This window comes from Talpa occidentalis, unplaced genomic scaffold (genome assembly GCF_014898055.3).
Source record: "Talpa occidentalis isolate TD23 unplaced genomic scaffold, MPIMG_talOcc4v2.1, whole genome shotgun sequence".
Classification (NCBI taxonomy): Eukaryota; Metazoa; Chordata; class Mammalia; order Eulipotyphla; family Talpidae; genus Talpa; species Talpa occidentalis.
Window position 1 is genome coordinate 138,723,099 of NW_026555331.1, and position 18,943 is coordinate 138,742,041.

The 18,943-nt window shown below is 42.8% G+C and overlaps 1 protein-coding gene across 3 annotated transcripts in view; it reads left to right on the forward strand.

Annotated features, from left to right (window-relative positions):
* Window positions 1-6,699: 6,699 nt before the first annotated feature.
* Window positions 6,700-18,943, forward strand: part of NRF1 (nuclear respiratory factor 1) — a 120,276-nt gene continuing 108,032 nt past the window's right edge. For all 3 annotated transcript variants that reach the window (XM_037513069.2, XM_037513076.2, XM_037513081.2), the window contains exon 1: window positions 6,700-6,790. The gene's annotated coding sequence lies outside the window, so the exon portion shown is untranslated. The remainder of the gene's footprint in view (window positions 6,791-18,943) is intronic.

Genomic DNA, 18,943 nt, shown 5'->3' on the forward strand with positions numbered 1-18,943 from the left:
GTCTTCCCCACCTCCATCCCATGCTGCCTCCTGTCATTCAATCTGTCTGAAACCAAACATATCCTCTTTCCATCTAAGTTGACTGTCCCTTCAGATGACTGTCAGTGATGCCACTATCTTTCCTGTCGTTTTGTTCTTAAAACCGTGAAATTATCTCTAACCTTTGCCTCCTAGTCCCTTGGTGGCTCATCAATTATGAAGTAGTGTTGAATTTTCCTTTATTTACCTTTCAAGGCCTGGTAGTAAGGTATGGAGGAGATATTTGATTGGGGCTTTGGGGATGCCTAAATCCTGCCTTGGTGGGTCATTTCTCCGCCCCTTGGAGTCCCCTGAGGACACTTGTACAGGGAACAACGGATCAAAGAAAAGAGAACTTTATTATCAGCTGGGTATTTGGTCTCAAGCCACAATGAAAAGAAGATAGGCTAGAGGGCCTCCCCTGGTGGTGCAGCGGTTGAGCGCTGGGTTGCAAGGCTGCCCACAGCCTCTCAGCGCCAGTTCAATCCCCAGCCACCAGCGAGGGTCCACACACACACATACAAAAAGAAGATAGGCTAGATTCTGATTGTCTCTGTCTATTCTCCATCAATGCACAAATATAAGTCTTGGAACGTTACTGCCCAGTGGGACAGAGAGATTACAGAGGAAGGTAAATCTGCAGTCTCTTTGCCCAAATGCTGGGGCTTTCTCAAGCCTTTACAGGTCAGCTGCAGCCCCAGGGTCTGGCTATCTTGTGGGAGAGGTGAAGGGAAGATGCTGGCTAGGTGACTCCAAGGAGATCAAGGCCAGGCCTCGCTCAAGATATGTGGAAGATGGGAGGGGAACTCATGTTGAAATTTCTGCTTTTTAAAGAACCTATCTTCAGAAAATGCAACTTAATCCAATCTTAGCATGATTGTCTTATTTTGGGTGTGGATATGGGGTGGGGCATAATTTCTTTTTCACCATCCTGACTCCATCCTAAACAGGGTGAAGAAGGGAAGAGACTTGAGTGCCCTCTAGAGACCAATAACTCTATTCAGTTTAGGATTCCTGGTGAAACTACACTCCTCTAGTCTTGTTTGTGCCTTGCTCAAAATTGTCCTGAACTATTGCCTACTGAGTTAAGAACCGATTCCTAAGGAGGTCATTACGCCCCTCTTAAAGCCTGGCTCAACTTATCTTTCGTTATTATTAGAATGTGTAGGGGCAGGATGGGCACAGAGCAGGTTTTCTAGGATCCCAGCAGGACCGGGTAAAGGAGGAGTCTTGGAGCCCTTGGTGGCTTTCTCAGGCCTTTATTGAGCTTAACATGTAGTGTGGCAAACAGGTACACAGCAGGCGGGTGTGCCAGGGGGCCAGGCCGCTAGCTGTCCTCCAAGCCCCTGGGAAGTCTTCACTCTGTGCTTCTCTGGCTTCTTTGTCCCCTTCTCTCTCCTGCTTCTGCTTCTCTTGGTGACTCTCTCAGTACTCCTCCCATGGCCCACAGAAGTAAACAAGACAGTTTACAACAATGTAACAACTGCAGGTGCCCGATCAGGCAGGGCAATCCTCATGGTTGGAGGGCAGAAAAGCCTGCAAACCATTTACCCTACAAATGACATTCAGGTTGTGTCAGACCAGGACAAAACTAGGAAAAGAATGACAATGTGAACATCCAGTAGAGGTCTGTTGGGTCTATTTAAGAGAAGAAGGCACCAGAGTGGTTCCCAGACTTCATCTACCTCATAAACCAGTCAATAGGTCCAGAAAGAACTAGGAAAGTTTTAGTGGGAATCTAATCTGTAGTTAGGGTGTGAGAGAATTGTGTCAATATAGCATCCTATAAAAGGTCTTATATTCACAGTGGTGGTAGAAGAATCTCACTATCTTGGCCCAAAATCTCTGGTCAAAAGGCAAACCACCCCTGCTGTGACATGAATCCCTCTCCTGCTAAGTAAGCCCAGACTGAGCCAGTAACCTGAATTTGCTCAGGATGGCAAATGTCATTCAATCTTAGGAAGATTCAGAATGAAACATGAGGATGATAAAATAAATCAAATCCAATGCCTCCCTGGTGGCACAAGGGGTTAAGCACCGCACTATGAAGCAGTCCCCAGCCTCTGCAGCATGAGTTCAATCCTCCGCTGGCCAGGGAGCAACCCACATGGTGCAGCAGACCTCTCCTGTCTCACCCACTGCTCCCCTCAGCAGTGTGTTTCAGTCAGTCTGCCTGTTCTGCTCCCCACTCTGTCTCTGGTAAATCCTCTCACCCCCGCATCTCTGGCCTGTACCCCAGCTCTTGTATGCATAAATAAATAAATCTTAAAAAAAATTAAATACATAGCATTCATATTTTTGTGTTAAGTAATAATCGGTATAATTTGGAATTTTCAGTGTTTGTGAGATTAGAGACTTTATTATGTTGGAGAACCTAACAAATTAGCTTTGTGATCCCAATGTGAAATATATAATTAAAAAAAAATATTTATGCACACAAGAGGTGGGGTACAGGCCAGAGATGCGGGGGGTGAGAGAATTCACCAGACAGAGCGGGGAACAGAACAAGCAGACGGACCGAAGACACTGCTGAGGGGAGCAGTGGGCGAGACAAGAGAGGTCTGCTGCACCAAGAGGGTTGCTCCCTGGCTGGCCGGGGATTGAACTCGTGCTACAGAGGCTGCAGACTGCTTCATAGTGCAGTGCTTAACGCCTTGCGCCACCAGGGAGGCCCTAAAATACATAATTTGAGTAATTGATTTTAGACTTAGAGAATTTTACTAGTTTACAAATAGTGTTGAACAAACCTGACAAGTACTGTATTTGTAAGTTTAGCATATTAGATTTGTAAGAGTTATTAGATTAATAAAATTTGTAGATATTTAACTAAGAGAAAGTAACTTGAACTTCTTGTGCTTTGATTTTCTCACCTGTAAAAATGAGAATAGTCCTATTTTTCATAAGGTTGTTGCAAGAGAATGAGTTCATATAAGAGCTTGCAATGGTGCCTTTGAATAAAGTCATAAAGTTACTTGTCGTTGTTATTATTATTTATCTGAAGAGGTTTTGTTAGTTCAGTCATTTAAATATAGCATTGAGGGCCTCCCCAGTGGTGCAGCGGTTGAGCGCTGGGTTGCGAAGCTGCCCGCAGCCTCTGCAGCGCCAGTTCCATCCCCGGCTGCTCCCCGGCCACCAGAGGAGGGTCCCACATGGTGCGTAGACCTCTCCTGCTGCCCGCTGCTCCCCTCAGCAGTGCACTTTGGTCTTTCTGCCTGCTCTGCTCCCTGCTGTGGCTCGGTGAATTCTCTCACCCTCCCGCGCTTCTGACTGTACCCAGTGCTTGCATAAATAAATGAATAAATCTTAAAAAAAAAAAAAATCTAGACTTAAAAATAAATAAATAAATAAATACAGCATTGAAAAGGTAAAGTGAACATATGATGCATATAAATGCGTTTAAAATGTTTAGCAAAATTATTAATAAACTTGTCAGTGAAGCAGTTATTTAAGGGAGTCGAATGTATTCTGAGTTAAAGGGGCATTAACCAACCCCCTCTCAACATCAGAACCCATGTTTCCCACTGTATTCCCAGCATATAGACATTTGGTGCATAGTAGCTGCTTAATGAATGTGTTGAATTGAACCAAGAAGTCATATAGAAAAGATTCTGAGACCTGTAACCAATAGACACTGTTAATTGAGACAAGGACCACAGGAAGAGGAGGAACAGCTTTGAGCGCAGACAGTGAGGTCAAGATGAACTGGGAGTTCATCTTGTGTGTATGGCATGATAACAGGTTTGTAATAACAGGTTCATTGCCAGATAGAAACTTAGGAAATGGTTTGGAGCAGTAGAGGTATATTAGAGGGGATCATCTGCAGAGCTTGGGTTCAGTGAGAGGGGCCCCTTTGGAAATGACAGTTAAAATTTGCTAGGTTTATAAATAAATGAGAGCCTTGCTAAGTTTGATCTTGTTATTTTTTTTTAATTTTTCTATTTTATTTTATGAAATACTGGTTCTGACCCACTCAATTTGGACTTCATCAGTGGGTAGCAACCTGCAATTTGAAAAACCCCAGTAATGTTTAAGAACACAACTCTGAGGTCAGGTTGATGACATTCACATCTGCCTCCTACTCATACAGTGTGGGTTTGGGCAAGTAATTGCTACATACTCTGATTTCACTTCTCTATCTACAAAATGAGATGATAACAGTACCTACCTCATGGACTCAGAATTAAATGAGACAGGAGATAATGTGTGTAAAGGACTCAAGATAGCACTTGACACAACAAAGTCAAAGTTTCAGTAAGCATAGCTGGCAATTCTGGGTATAATGATGGAAGAAGGGTCAAAGCATCCCAGGTAGGGAGGGAGATGAGAGGTGAGGAAATGCCTCCTGGAAGAGATGGTATTAATGCTGGGAGCTTAAGGAGTAGTGATGTTAGTGGACAGAATGAGGGGCACCCCAGGGTCCCCACACCTTGAATGGTCCTACCATCTGCCACATTAAGACAAAACATACGCTGATGTACAGGTAAGACCTCCAATAGAAAAGAGCTTTATTAGAATGAGTGTGTAACAGAGAGGGAGAGAAGAGGGAAAGGATAATAGTTTCCCAATGAAACATCCAAAGTTACCCATGCCCCAGAGGGTAAATGTTCAGCCAAACGCTTGCCGCAGGTCTAAGGCACGTTCCGGTGGGGAGCCATAGGAAAGGGGCAGACGGGACCAGCTGTGTCTGGAAGGTCTGGAAGGAAAGGAGCTAAGGAAAAATACAAGTCAAGATCAAGGATGCCACTGCCAGCCTCTCCACCATTCTCTCACCTATGTCTCTGTCTCCTTCAGGTATTTCCTTCCATGTCCCCCAAGTTGCTGGTACAAGTCCAAGGTCAAGAAGCGAGTAGGACTTCTTCTTCACAAACCTCTCTGCTCTGTTTGCCTCCCCTTAGTCTTCTCTTTAAGTCCTCGCTGAGGTCCTTGTTAGCTTCCCCTCCATGCTTAGCTCCACCCTTCACTGAGTGTGGCAGGAAACACAGAACCTCCCCTTTTCAGATTACCCTGTTATAGCAGGAATTATGCAGGTGAAGAAGAGGCGGGAGGGAGAGAGAGAGATGAAAGTTCTGAGCAGAGAGCAGCCCTGACAAAAATTGTGAGGTGGGTGAACTTCCTGTCTTGTCTGATCTGAGAGCGGTCCCAGTTTAACTGTAGCCTGAGGGTGAAGACTATGACAGACGGGGTCAGAGATGGTAGCAGGGGGTGAGGTCACGAAGGCCCCAAGCTGCATCAGAGAATTTTAGACTCAAGTTGTGTGTAATGGGATCTTATTAAGCCTGTTTGGCGGAGAAATGACAGGATTTACTTTTTTGAAAGACCATTCAAGCTGTAAGGTGGAGAGTGTGCTGGAGAGGGCAAGTCCTCTGGAGAACCATGAAGAGTTTTGCAGGGTCTTGATAGGAGATGATGGCAGCCTCAACTGAGGGGAAGAGTGACAGGGAACAAGTTTCAAAGATCTAATTGGCTTTGGGGATTTGCGGGAGACAGAGTGGATCACGTCTAGGTTTCTGGCTTAAGCACCTGGGTGGCAGGGGATAACACACTCATTTCCTTAGAATACCTGGGGAAAAAAGACATTCAGGTTTTGGATAAGTTGAGGTTCGAGGTAAAGGGAATCTGTATGAAAACTTAAGTTTATTGATTTTGTTAAGCTGTTTCCTCGCACCCTTAGGGATAAGGAGTACTTTCATAATGCAATTGTTCTTAAACTGTGGGGTGCAAGACAACCACCGGAATGTGTGTATGAGGGGAGCTAGAGGTGGGATAAGACAGAGGGGTGTGAAAAAATGCAGGTGGCTAGGATAACAAGCCAAGCTTTTGTGGGGCCCAAAATTTAAATAATCAGTCCCTAAGTGATTGTGATGTAGGTATTCTCCTGACCACACTTAAAAAAACAAAGAACAACAAAAAAAAACGACCTCTCATCCAAAGTTAGATTGTTTTTCTGCTATCCACCCCTCCCTCGGTACTACCTCCCTACCTGGGGTGGGAGGTGGGGGTTGGGGTTGGGGTGGGGGGGTCCCTATTTCTGCTCAATGCCTCTGGTCATCCTCAAAGCTCCATGAGAACCAGAACTCGTTTTCCTAACAGGTCCATTTCCAGGGCGCCCAGAACTCTCTCTGTCACAGACAGGGCCCTTTAGAAGTGTTCGCCGAACGAGAGAATAAGTGAGTGACTAATATATCCCTTTGCACAAAAACTTTCTGCTTTTCAATACCCGTGCAGGGCTTGAAACAGGGCAGCAAAGATCATTCCAAAGAAAGGTGAGGCTGCGACCGGCAGGACAGCGCCTGGGGGGATGTGGGGGAGCCCCTTCAGACTGCCGAGGCGAGTCAGGGGCTCCCAATTCCTGGGACTCGGGGACGAGAAATGTCACTATTTCCAGATCAGCAACCATCTTGGGCGGCCCGCGCCGCATCTCCCGGGCGTCCACCTTGGCCCGACCCAGTTGCTTCGGCGGCTCCGGCCCCATCAAACCTCCGCGGCGAGACGTGAACACGAGGAGGGCGCGGGGGGCGGCGGCCCGAGCCCCGGCCCCGCGGGCCAGCCCCGCCGAGGCAGCTCCGACCTCCCCATCATGGCGGCGGCCGGGCGGGGAAGCGAGCCCGTGCGTCGCGTGCGTGCCCCTCTCCCTCCCCTCCCCCTCCTCGGCGGCGGCGGCGGCGGCAGAGGCGGCAGCGCTCGCCATTGCCGCTGGTGGCAGGAGGCTGCGAGGAGCCGGCGCGGTCGCAGTCTCCACGGCGCAGGCCCACGGTAGCGCAGCCGCTCTGAGGTGAGTGCCCTACCGCGCAATCTCCAGCTATTTCAGCCCCGGCGCAGCCGCAACACGCCGCCCGCCCGCCGGCCGGCCGGCCCGCCCCGCAGCCTGCACCCTGCCGCCCCCGGCTCCGGGCCCGGGCCCCCGCCGGATTCGGCCCGCCTCGGGCGGGGGCCCCGGCCCGGCCCCGTCAAACCGCCACCCCGAGGATGCGCAGGCCGCACTAGGCCCCGGGCGTCCTGGCGGGCTCGGGAGGGAGGCGCTGCCCTCCGGAGAGCCCCGGGGTTCCGGCCTCCCCCGCCGCCCGAGGCGCTCGGGGCCGCGGCCTCCTCGCCGCCGTGGAACCCGGCGCCCGGGCCCGGCCTTCCCGCGGCCGGGCTCGGGAGCGGGAAGCCGGAGAGCGCGCCGGGCCCGGGAGCGGGAGGTGGGCGGGCTGCGCGGGACCCAAGCCGCGGCTCCGCGCTCGCCCCCTCGGCCCTTCGCGGGTCTCGTCCGCGGGGCTCGGCGGCGGGCGGCGGGCCGGGCCGGGGCGCGCGCGCTGCTGTCGGCTGCGGGAGAGGAGGCTGGTTCTTGGGGCGACCTCCGAAGCTGCCTTCCCTCCCGCCGGGGTGGCGTGGGCTGGTTACCCAGGTAGACGGGGGGACGCTGGAATATGGCGCGTTGCCCACCTTCTTGCAAGTTAGGAGGCGGCCCGGGCGGCAGCGACGGCAGTTGGAGGAGGAGGGCGCAAAGTCCTTTTGTACGCAGAAATAAGGGGCGACATTGTGTTTTCTTCCCCAGCTGAGAGGATGCCGGGGGCCGGGGCCTGGGCTCCTCCTGTGCCTGGGGTGGTGGTCCCCTGGGTGAAGGACAGGGAGAGTGGCGCGACCTTCGGAAGCAACCGAGCCTTTGCCCCTAGAAAGGGGCTCCTCATGGCCTGGTGCGTGGGTCTCACCCCACATCCCCGGCTTTGTGGGGGACTCAGGGGTTTGGCCCTGCGTGTTACCACTTCGTGGTGCGGTGATGTCCACTGTCTTTCTCACCTGTTGTGTCGTCGTTGCTGGTCCCAAAGTTTCTGCAGTTCTGACGGCTCATCAGAACTTGGAGTTGGCTAAAAAATAATTTGGGGGGCTTCAAGTGATATCTGCTCCATCCAGTTGGAGGAGCTGTTGCTTGGTCTCCATCTCAAGCATTGGATTAGAATATATTAATTGTTTACTTTAGCACTGGTGTCAATTGTGTTTAATTGTCTGTGTGCTTGGTGCAGAATTTACATTTTCTGAAGTGTGTGGAGACATTGTGTTGGGAAACTTGAGGTGAAAGGTTGAGCCTGTTGGCTGGGACCGTGCTCGGCTGGAGAATGGATCCCAGGGTATTATCTGTATTCACGGTGATCTTTTTCTTTTTCGGCACAGCCTTTAAAAATTCTTTTTCTTTGGCCTTGACTTGTAGATTATTGGGTGGTTCTTCATCAGGAGAGGGGAGAGTAGAGACCTTGGATATGCTGAGTTTGATTGCTTTTAATTTAGTAGCAGAATTCCCTAGAGTTGGGTTCGAGAGTTCTTGAAGTGTTACCCCAAAAGTTAGTGAAAATAGAACTGATTTTATCTGTGCATCTGAGTGTAAGCCTTATTTTATGATCAAGAAAGCAAAACACAATTATCACATGTAATGTAGTCTATTTACTCTTAACTTGGGTCCTGAATTGTGAGCAGAATTTTTGTGTCACGGGATTTTTTTTTTTTTTTTTCTTTTTTCCTTCTGGCAGGAATTAGATGTGACTTTCGAGAGGGTTCATGACCAAAAAACCCAAGCAAAACAATCAGGTTAAGAATTACTGTTTATCTTTTGGCTCATCCTTTTTTGAAAACTTTGATTTTTTTCTCTCCTACCAACCCACTCCCCAGATCTCCCCACTTCAAACTGAACATAGATGTGGGAAAATATTTTCTGCTTACTAGTGGTCATATTCTCATTTAGCTAAAAAGTTTCTACCCCCAAACTAGTTTTCATGGTGATAGTTTTTTGTTTTTTGTTTTTGTTTTTCTTTTCACTAGGTTTTAAGAAAATTTAGCTCCTGCGTTTAGGGAAATACACAGCAGGTAATAATGAGGCCCTTGTCCAGATACAGAGAAATGAAAGCATTCCAGTTTTCCCTCCAATTTCTTGTATATTCCAATGGAACCCCCAATTATAAGGGGCTTTATTAAACACAAATATGCATCCATTTCAAATTTTTTCTTACGGAGCTGAAAAGCCAACTTCCCATGATTTAAACTTACCTGAGTTTGCCTATATGCTGTAGGGTCAAGCAGACCCCTGGGTTGTCTTCAAGAATTGGTTTATGTAAGATAATCCCAAGTAGGGGAAATTTAGACTCCTTGTGGTCCAGGATTAAATATTTTTACCACTTTCCTTTCATGTAGTAAGAAATTCAGTAAATGTTTGTTAGGGAATAATTAGGTTATTGAAATTAAAATTTTTTTCCACAAGTATTTGAAAAAGGTGCTGATTTTTGGGATTTGGAAAGAACTGAACTGTTTGCAGAAGTACATTCTCTAGACCTCTGGGGAGTTCTTACATAGGTTCAGCTGTCAGATCTTCAGGTGATCTTCAAGTTTCAGTCCAGTGCTTTAAGCTGCAGTACCCCTATGGAAAGTTGGAGGGTCAGGGGAAAACGGTAGGTGGTTCAGTCTCAGAAGTGTGTACTCTTTAAGTCTCAAGAGTTTCACTGCATTCTCTGGGGCTGTAATTAGTCCAGGAAATGGGACATTTGAATTTAGATGTTTGTGACTATGTGTGATGCTATTAAAGTATATTTAAATAATTTTTGGAAAATTCAATCTTACAAATAAATGCCAATCTTTGCCTTGTAAAAAATATTTCAGAAAATGTTCTATATACTAGAGGACATTTTCTGTTCTTTTCATGTTTTCCTTGAGAGCTGAAGCTAGTGTTTTCAGTCTGAATTTCTCCAAATACAGTTTTCCATGAATGTTCAGTAAAGCAGCAGTGAAAGAGAAACCCACTTAAATTTATTTTAGAGACATTTTATTTAGACCAAGTCCAATGCTTTTTGAGATTCTGGATACATGTTATTTTTTATGTGTTTTGTATCATGTGGTTCCTTGTTAGCTATAGGGTAGATTATTTCCTTTCTTGGGTTTTCAGTTAGTACCTTTGTGTATCAGTATTCTACTGAGGTGAACAGAGGGGAAGAGAAACAGTAAAAGAAGGTGATAGAAGTCAGTTTTAGGTGTTTCTGAAACATTGCAACTACATTGAGATGTTGAAGATTTTTAATCCTGAAATAATAAGAATGCTTTACCCAAAGTTCTTTTGATGTATACAGACAAATTTTGGAAAATGAAAAGAATTTTTGACTGCTTAAGGAAAATTAAATGAAAAATATATTGGAGTGTGTGTGTGTATATATATATTTTTTTTAAATGCAGTTCAGAATTAGGCTAATGTGTTTGTGATTCCACTTGATGCAGTTTAGTTGCTGAACTTCAAAAATATCTCAATAGTTTTTTTTTTTCCCTTTTCATCATGAGGTCTTTATGCCTAAAATATAAGTGTTTATATGAACTGACGAAAAGCCAGAAGTACAATTTTATAGATATATTCTTGTATTTTTTAAAAAGGCAAAAAAGATGGGGGAACAGTTAAGGCAAATCTGTATTGTATCACCAACAGCAGTCATTTAGAAGATAAACTGATCTTAAGGAATCTTCTGGATCCCCTCCCTCATAACCTGCTTTATCAAAGTGCTACTGAGCCATCTTGAGGATAATCTCTTGAGGAAGCCATATCTAGTAAGGGAAAGTGTGTCTCTGTTGGGGGACCAGTTAGGATGCAGGGAAAAGAAAATGATACTAAAAAAAAAGTACAGTTTTATAGATTGAGGTCATCATGGGAATTTTGGAGGGGTAGTATTTTTAAAAGTTAAAGACTATTTTGTATGGGTAATCAGTTTGATGGTTTAGACAGTCTATAGTGTATTTAGTATATAAGATTAATATTTACATTAACTCATGCATGCTGATTTCTGTGGTTACAAATGTGAAAAGTTGGGCTGATAGTTCAGGTGGGCACTTTCTTAAATCTTAAATGTTGCCCTTTGGATATACTATGTCAAGCCTTTTTCAGAATAGTTGTGAATCATGAACTTTGTGTGTATATATGTTAAGACCATCAGGGGAAAAAAACTTGTATTTTACTGTCGCTAATTGTTAAGTCTGTTTTTGAGAACTTGGAAAGTCTGTTTTGTGCTGCTACTGAATGCTAATGTGGTTAGGCTGGCAGCTAAACCTACAAAGAACAAGAGGAAGTGGGGAAATATCTCTATGAAACATTTCTTAATCCTAAACAGTGAGCTAGAAATGGGGAGTTAGGGACTAGAGGACTTAATTCTTGTTTTATGTTCAAAAGAGGATGAAGCATACCCTCCTCCATTAAGAAAAACTTGAATTGTGTCCTCTTTGGAGTTTTGCCTTTCATTTACCAGACATTGATTAAAGACACACTATTCTAAGTGCTACAGTAACGAACCATGGACCTTATCTAGTAAGGAAGGGAGATCAAGGCTCAACTAACTAAATACCACTTGTTGAGAAGTAAAATAGAGTAAGGAGAAAATGATATCTGAAGGAACTCCTTCTGGGGAGGGAGTATGATGCAGGGAAAATGTGTGGTTAGGGAAGACTTTTCATATAGGGGATGTTAAAGTAGGACTTTGAAGGGCGAGGAGGCTAGAGTAAGGGCCCTGATAGTCGGATCCGAGGAAAAGCAGGTAGATTCTGTTGTACTTAGGGAGTAGTGGGACATGAAGCTGATGAGGTTGCGACCTAATTGGGAAGAGCATGGGGGAATATATCTTTATAGTTGGTTCAGGGATAATGATGCCTTTAATTAAGACAGGGAATGTATAGGAAGACTGGTATTTGAGGAGGAAGGTAATGTGTGTGATTCTAGATGTGAGAATCAGCATATGTCATGTGGGCAACCTGAAGATTTGGACTGGAGCTCAAGGGAAAGTGGGTATCAGTTAAGAGATTTGTATTCATTAGCATAATGTTTTGTAGAAATCACAAAAGTATATATCAGGAGTGAGGAAAAGACTAGGAGCTACCCTGGGGAGCATCTACATCTGAAGGTCTAGTGAAAGTAGAGGCACCTGTGAGGAAAATTAAAAAAAAAAAAAAAATGACTAAAGAGATAATTAAATGGCTTCAGGTTGAAGAAACAGGCTACAGATTAAGGCAATTTTAACAGGAAATTTAGCAATGTGAAATACTAGAGAGCTCACTGGGATTAAAAACTAGATTTGGCAGTTACAAGATAAAACATTTTCTGATTGTGTGTCAGTCATTTTGTCATCAATCATAGTTAAATACAGATTTCTCGGGCATGGAGTATAGGGGTAGGAACTATAAAATCCAGTTTAATTGATGACCCATGCTTAGAAATAACTCCTGTTCCTCACCTTCTCTGATGAGAATTGCGGCATAAAAACTTTGGGAGATGACTTAAATTCTTCTAACAAATTAAATATATAGTTGAGTACATAGTATATATTAGAGTTTATAGTCTTTTAAAGTACAACTTGGTGGATTTTGAAGGCTTACAGTATTCACATGTGGAGTGCAGGGTTTTTATTTATTTTAAATTAATTTACTTTCTTACACAATTGTTAATATTTTGGCCATATTTGATTTCTCCCCTCAGGTGTGTAGTGGTTTTTAACCTGGATTTTGTAGTTCTGGGGTTCATGGATACATTTTGACCATATGACCCTTAATCTCTTGAATTTGTGTGGAAAATTTTGTATATGCCTATGAGATTTTTCTGGGGCAAAGATTCGTTACTTTTAGAAGATTCTCAAAAGGGTTCTTGATACTGACAAATCAAGGTTTTTTTCCATAATACTAACGGTTAAATGAAATGTTGATTGTGTTAGTGCTTAGTGCTTATCTTGATTGACTGGGCCAAATCAAGGGAAAGAAATTTTGAATGGATGTTTCAAGTGAGGAACTTCAGTAAGATATGAGGCATGTTAGGAAATAAGAGTAGGTGCACCAGGAGGAAGGTGGAAGAAATGGCAGAGTAAAGCTTAACCAAATTTCAGAGTTTCACCAAGTGTTTTGAATTCCTTAGTTTTTTTTTTTAATGTCTTAGTTTTTTTTATATGCCTAGGATTTATACTAATATATGATTATCCACACACCATATACACAGTAGCCTTTTGTGTGTGGAGGGGGATGTTGGATAAAATGACAATAAAAAGTGATTTTGAAAGAGACCTATAAATGGCTCATAGATTGCACTCAAATTTATTTTAAGTTGGAGTTGCTTATACTTTGGAAAATTTCTAAAATGCACAAATGTTTTAATTTAGTAATGGGGCAAGACATTTATTCTCTCTTTGCTTAATTTTCCTAAACATGAAATGAAAATACCATTTTCCTACCTTATAGGGTCTTTTAGAAATATGACAATTATGGAATGCTTTGAGATACAAGGTGACTTAATGCTAATAAATTGCTGATGTTCACATTTAAGTTATTAATAAAATCTAGAAATCCAAACACAGTACTTAAAAATATTCCATTCTAGAACTTGATTTCCAAAATAGTCCAAACATTTGGATCTTTATTCATTTTTTTACTTTCTTTCACTAATCTGTGAATCTTTGAAATTATAATAGAGGACAGTATCTTTTTTTTTTTTTTATAGAGGCATGTTTTATTTATTCGTTCGTTTTTTTTTTTGTTTGTTTGTTTGTACATGCACTGGGTACAGTCAGAAGCGTGGGAGGGTGAGAGAATTCACCAGAGCCAGAGCGGGGAGCAGAGCAGGCAGAAGGACCGAAGTACACTGCTGAGGGGAGCAGTGGGCAGCAGGAGAGGTCTGCGTGCCATGTGGGACCCGCCTCCGGTGGCCAGGGAGCAGCCGGGGATCAAACCGGCGCCGCAGAGGCCGCGGGCAGCTTCGCAACCCAGCGCTCAACCGCTGCGCCACCGGGGAGGCCCTAGAGGACAGTATCTTCATTAAGCTCTAGGCTGTGGCAGTGATCTCTTAACTTTCGATTGTCATCCTCACAAGTAAAATTCTGAACACACATTCTAAATCACACTTCTTTATAAATAATGTTCCTGTCCTGTTGTGCTAATACATGTATGTACATAAGATAGATAGAAGGTAGAAGACTTAAAAGGATGAGCTAAAGATGATTCAGTATTTTTTAATGTTCATGGTGATTCAGTAACTTAGGAGTTTGTTTTTTTTTTTTTTCATTTTTTTTAACTTTTTTTTTTTATAGAGGCATGCTTTATTTATTTGTTTGCTGGTTTGTTTGTTTGTTTTGTTTATACAAGCACTGGGTACAGTCAGAAGCGCGGGAGGGTGAGAGAATTCACCAGAGCCAGAAGCAGAGCAGGCAGAAGGACCGAAGTACACTGCTGAGGGGAGCAGCGGGCGGCAGGAGAGGTCTGCGCGCCATGCGGGACCCTCCTCCGGTGGCCGGGGAGCAGCCGGGGATCGAACCGGCGCCATAGAGGCCGCGGGCAGCTTCGCAATCCAGCGCTCAACCGCTGCGCCACCGGGGAGGCCCAACTTAGGAGTTTGATTAGCTTGTTTTCATAAATATATTTGCTCATAGCTCATTTTTCCTCTATAATTAATGCCACTCGACGTGCTTATAGATTACTCTGTAAAAGTATTAGTAAATAAAAGTAATGATATGAATAAATATATTGGGTGATCTTAAAACAGAAAATTTTGTTATGTATTGATAACTTGTAATTAGCTTGTATTTGTGGATTATCTTTATAATTATGAAATCTACATAGAAGATCCAAAGTAGAACTAGAATATTTTACCTTTTTCTCTATTCACTTTTTTGGGTTCCTTTGTTTTTTTATTAAACCATTATGAAATGAAATTTTTAGTAGTAGCTCTTCCATGTAAAAATAACCCAAAAGTTAAAGAACCAACCAAGGTTTGCTAAGTGAAAACACCATTGTAGAACTAGCCTCTTAACCCCAAACTGGCTTTGAGTGCTTAGTCTGAAAAAGTAGTTTTGATACCACCAATTATGAGACTGAATGTTAACATTTTTGTCTTCGTTACTCACTGGCTTGATAAATTTTAGGTTTTTCTACATTAAAGATGTATTTTCGTAGTAAGAAATTTTGGGAAGAAAACAAAAGCCACCCAAACCAATGGTTAGCTTTGGTTTATAAGCACATGCGACTTTTATTTCTTTTTTTGTACTTTTTATTATTTTTCAAATTATTGTGAATGAAAATGCTTTAACATTTATAACCAGAAGAAATGAGTATAAATGTGGATAATGTAATTATGATGGCAAGGACTCACTATCGGATTTTGGACAGGCAAGTGGCTTCCCTCACTGGACCTTTTCTCCTATGTGAAAAATGAAGAGGACGGAAATGATATTTCAAGTTTCTTCTAATAAAAACTCCTTCTAAAATTAATTCTGAGTCTGTGTTATGACTTGTTAAACAGTAAATATATTTTCTTAATGTAAAAGGCACTTACATATACATTATAGAAAAGCAAATAGAGGAAAATTAAAAACCAATTCTGTCATATCAAGAGACTAATGTTTTAGTATATTCAGTTGCAGATTGTGCATACACTGTACATAACAGTACTGTATAAGGTAATGTCTTCAACTGAAAATGTCACCCTGAAATGTCACCCTGAAACGTTCTTAATGGGACAGTTATAAATCCATTTGTCTTAAAGAAATACAAAAGATTTTTCAAAGTTTCTGTCTAAAAGATGTTAAATAAGTCCAGGCAATGCTTACTGTCTGTTTCACGCTCTTGGTTTTGCTGAGGTAAGGGTAACTTGGAGTAAGGGCTAAAGGCTTGCCTATGAAAGCTTACTTAGTGAACAGTGAAAGCTAAATCCTGCACTAACCTCAGTTTCATTCACATATTAACTTGCTTTTTCTCCACTCTGCCCTTACACTTCCTATGCTAAGATTCCTGTTTGTAGGGTGGCTTCTGAAGTGAGCAAGTTTGTCTCAATATATTATTTGTCTTTTTTTACCCTGGGAACTTTGGGTTTTTGTGTTCACATTGAAAGCCAAAGGAAGTATTAAAAATACCTGTTTTTTTTTTTTTTAATATTTTACAATGGGCACATGCCCATTTTTTATTTTTATTTTTTTAAAAGATTTATTTATGCATCCAAGAACTGGGGTACAGGCCAGAGTTGTGGGGGTGAGAGGATTTACCAGAGACAGAGTGGGGAACAGAACAAGCAGATTGACTGAAGTACACTGCTGAGGGGAGCAGCGGGCGAGTCAGGAGAGGTCTGCTGCGCCATATGGGTTGCTCCCTGGCCGGCTGGGAGCAACTTTTCCCCCAGATTCCTCTAGTAGATGTTTTTTGTTGGTTTTTTTTTTTTTTTAAGATTTATTTATTGCATGCAAGAGCTGGGGTACAGGCCAGTGTTGAGGGGGCAGTGAGAGGATTCATCAGAGATAGCGGGGAACAGAACAGGCAGATTGACTGAAGTACACTGCAGAGGGGAGCAGTGGGTGAGCCAGGAGATGTCTGTGCCATGTGGGTTGCTCCCTGGCTGACTGGAAATCTACCAGTAATCGGACCCGTGCTACAGAGGCTGCGGACAGCTTCATAGTTTGCGTCTTAACCCCTTGTGTCCGGTTTGTTTTTAATACAAAGTAAAAAGCAATTCTAGGAAAGGTAGTCCCTTGGGTTACCACACTTAATATCTAAAGTAATCTAGTCACTTTTCATCTAAGTATAAAGTCTATAGAGGTGGGTGTTGCAAGAAAAATGGCGGGATTTGCTTGTTCTTTTTCTTTCTACTTTGACTCTTTTCCAGGAGAAACACTTTATCATTTACACTTGAGATGCTTAAATCACTACCTTCTGGATATAGTGGGAAGTGGAGAATGGGGGGGGGGGGGGAGTATAAATTGTTTGCCACTTGAACGTTTCAGTTTTTGTGTCTGAAAGATGTGAGAGCAGTAGCTAACTATCGATAACTTGAGAATCTACCAATGTGAATGGATTGTTTTCATGTTGAAGAAATACAATTTGTAGCCAAATGAATGGTATATATCAAATATCCCTTGAATCGGTAATCTTCATTTTGTATTTATTTGAAGCTTTTGGTATAATAGTGATTCTTTCAGACTGGCATGATTTTGAAATTATCTTTTTTAAAAATAATACCTATTTTAGAACAATTTTTCCCTTAAAGGTTGTGCAGCTGTTCCATGTAAATAAGTATATTCAGATTTGGCCTACCAATAGAGTTTCAGTACTGTATATCCAGTGGCTTAATTATCTCAGATGCACTTCATCCCAAAATGAAATTTCCTTCTCAAACTTGGCTCTGTACCACTCTGGCTTACCTTAGCCAATAGTAACACTATTTCATCTAGTTTCTCAGAACAGAAACCTCGATCTTTCCCTATCATCAAATCCTGTTATTTGAGTTTCTAAATCGGCTCAATTTCTACCATTGCCACTTTTGTCTGCATTGCTATTGCTTCCTTCCTGGACTGTTGAGATAACTTAGAACTCTTAACACCTGCATCCACTCTGGGTATGTACTAGTTCATTTTCAGTGCAGCCAGAATGAACTGCTCTTTCCTAAGTACACAGTTCTGGTCACATGCCAGATTGAATTTAAGTAGAAGCCAGACTCCTAAATGTACCTGCCTTTTAGGCTCATTTTGTATCAGCCATGCTGCCCTAACCATTAGACCTTCTTTATTACTGTTCTTTCTACCTGGAAATCTTTTCCCTTTTTGTGTAGTAAAATCTTATAAATTTCATTCAGGTCTCTGCTCAAGCATCATTTTCTCATGGAAGTTTTACTAAATCTCCCTCATTTTCATACTTTATATGTCCATACATGACAGTATACATTTGTCTTATTACTTGATAAATGCTTTTCTTTGTCACCAATTTATAAACTTCATGAATGTGGGTGCTAATGTGTTTGTCACTAAGCACAGTGCCTGATACGAAACAAGCAGTATTTATTTGAATGAATGATTGTAGAAGCTTTGAAAAATTCACATGTAATATTTTCACCTTACTACTAGATTTGTGGTGCCATCTAATATTTTTATCAATGTTAGGAGCTCATTGGGGAGAGATTCTAAGTCATGTAAGCATCTGTAATCCTCAGTACTACTTGCTTATTATTAGTCTCTTCTTTAACACGCCCAACTGTCTACCAAAAGTCTTTAGGACATTCAGATGTTTAATTTCTTTTTTTTTTTTAATTAAAAAAATTTATGCATACAAGAGCTGGGTACAGGCCAGAGATGCGGGAGGGTGAGAGGATTCATCAGAGTGGGGAGTAGAACAGGCAGACTGACTGAAATACACTGCTGAGCGGAACAGTGGATAAGACAGGAGAGATCAGCTTCGCCATGTGGTTCTCTCCCTGGCTGGCCGGGGATTGAACTTGTGCTGAAAAGGCTGTGGATTGCTTCATAGTGTGGTGCTTAACCCTTTGCGCCACCAGGGAGGCCCCTAGTAAGTTTAATTTCAACTGAAGTTTCTCCCTGTAACTTTTACCTACTGGTCTCTAGTTTCTAGAATTTCAAAAATAAGTATAGTTCCTAGTGTTTTGTTTTTTTTTTTTTTTTAAATAAAGTCCTTGGAGTCATTTCTTTTTAAATATTCCAGATATGCTAAACTATATTTGTGTTAACCACCTTGACCCAATTGCACTTTGATAGGGTCCCTAGATATGTGTGGCTTAGACTTATAAAAGTAATGTGATATGCTGGCAAGATAGTTTGGGAACTCTTAATTTCTTAAGGTTACCAAACTAATTACACATGATGCCTTTATTTAAAAAAAAAAAATTTTTTTTAGATTTATTTATCCATGCATACAAGAGCTGGGGCACCAGCCAGAGATGCAGGGGGTGGGGGAGGTGAGAGGATTCACCACAGACAGAGCGGGGAAGGGAACAGAACAGGCAGATCTACTGAAATACACTGCTGAGGGGAGCAGTGGCCGAGACAGGAGAGGTCTGCTGCACCATGTGGGTTTCTCTCTGGCTGGCCAGGGATCGAACTCTTGCTGCAGAGGCTGTGGATTGCTTCATGGTGCAGTGCTTAACCCTTTGCACCACCAGGGAGGCCCTAAACATGATGCC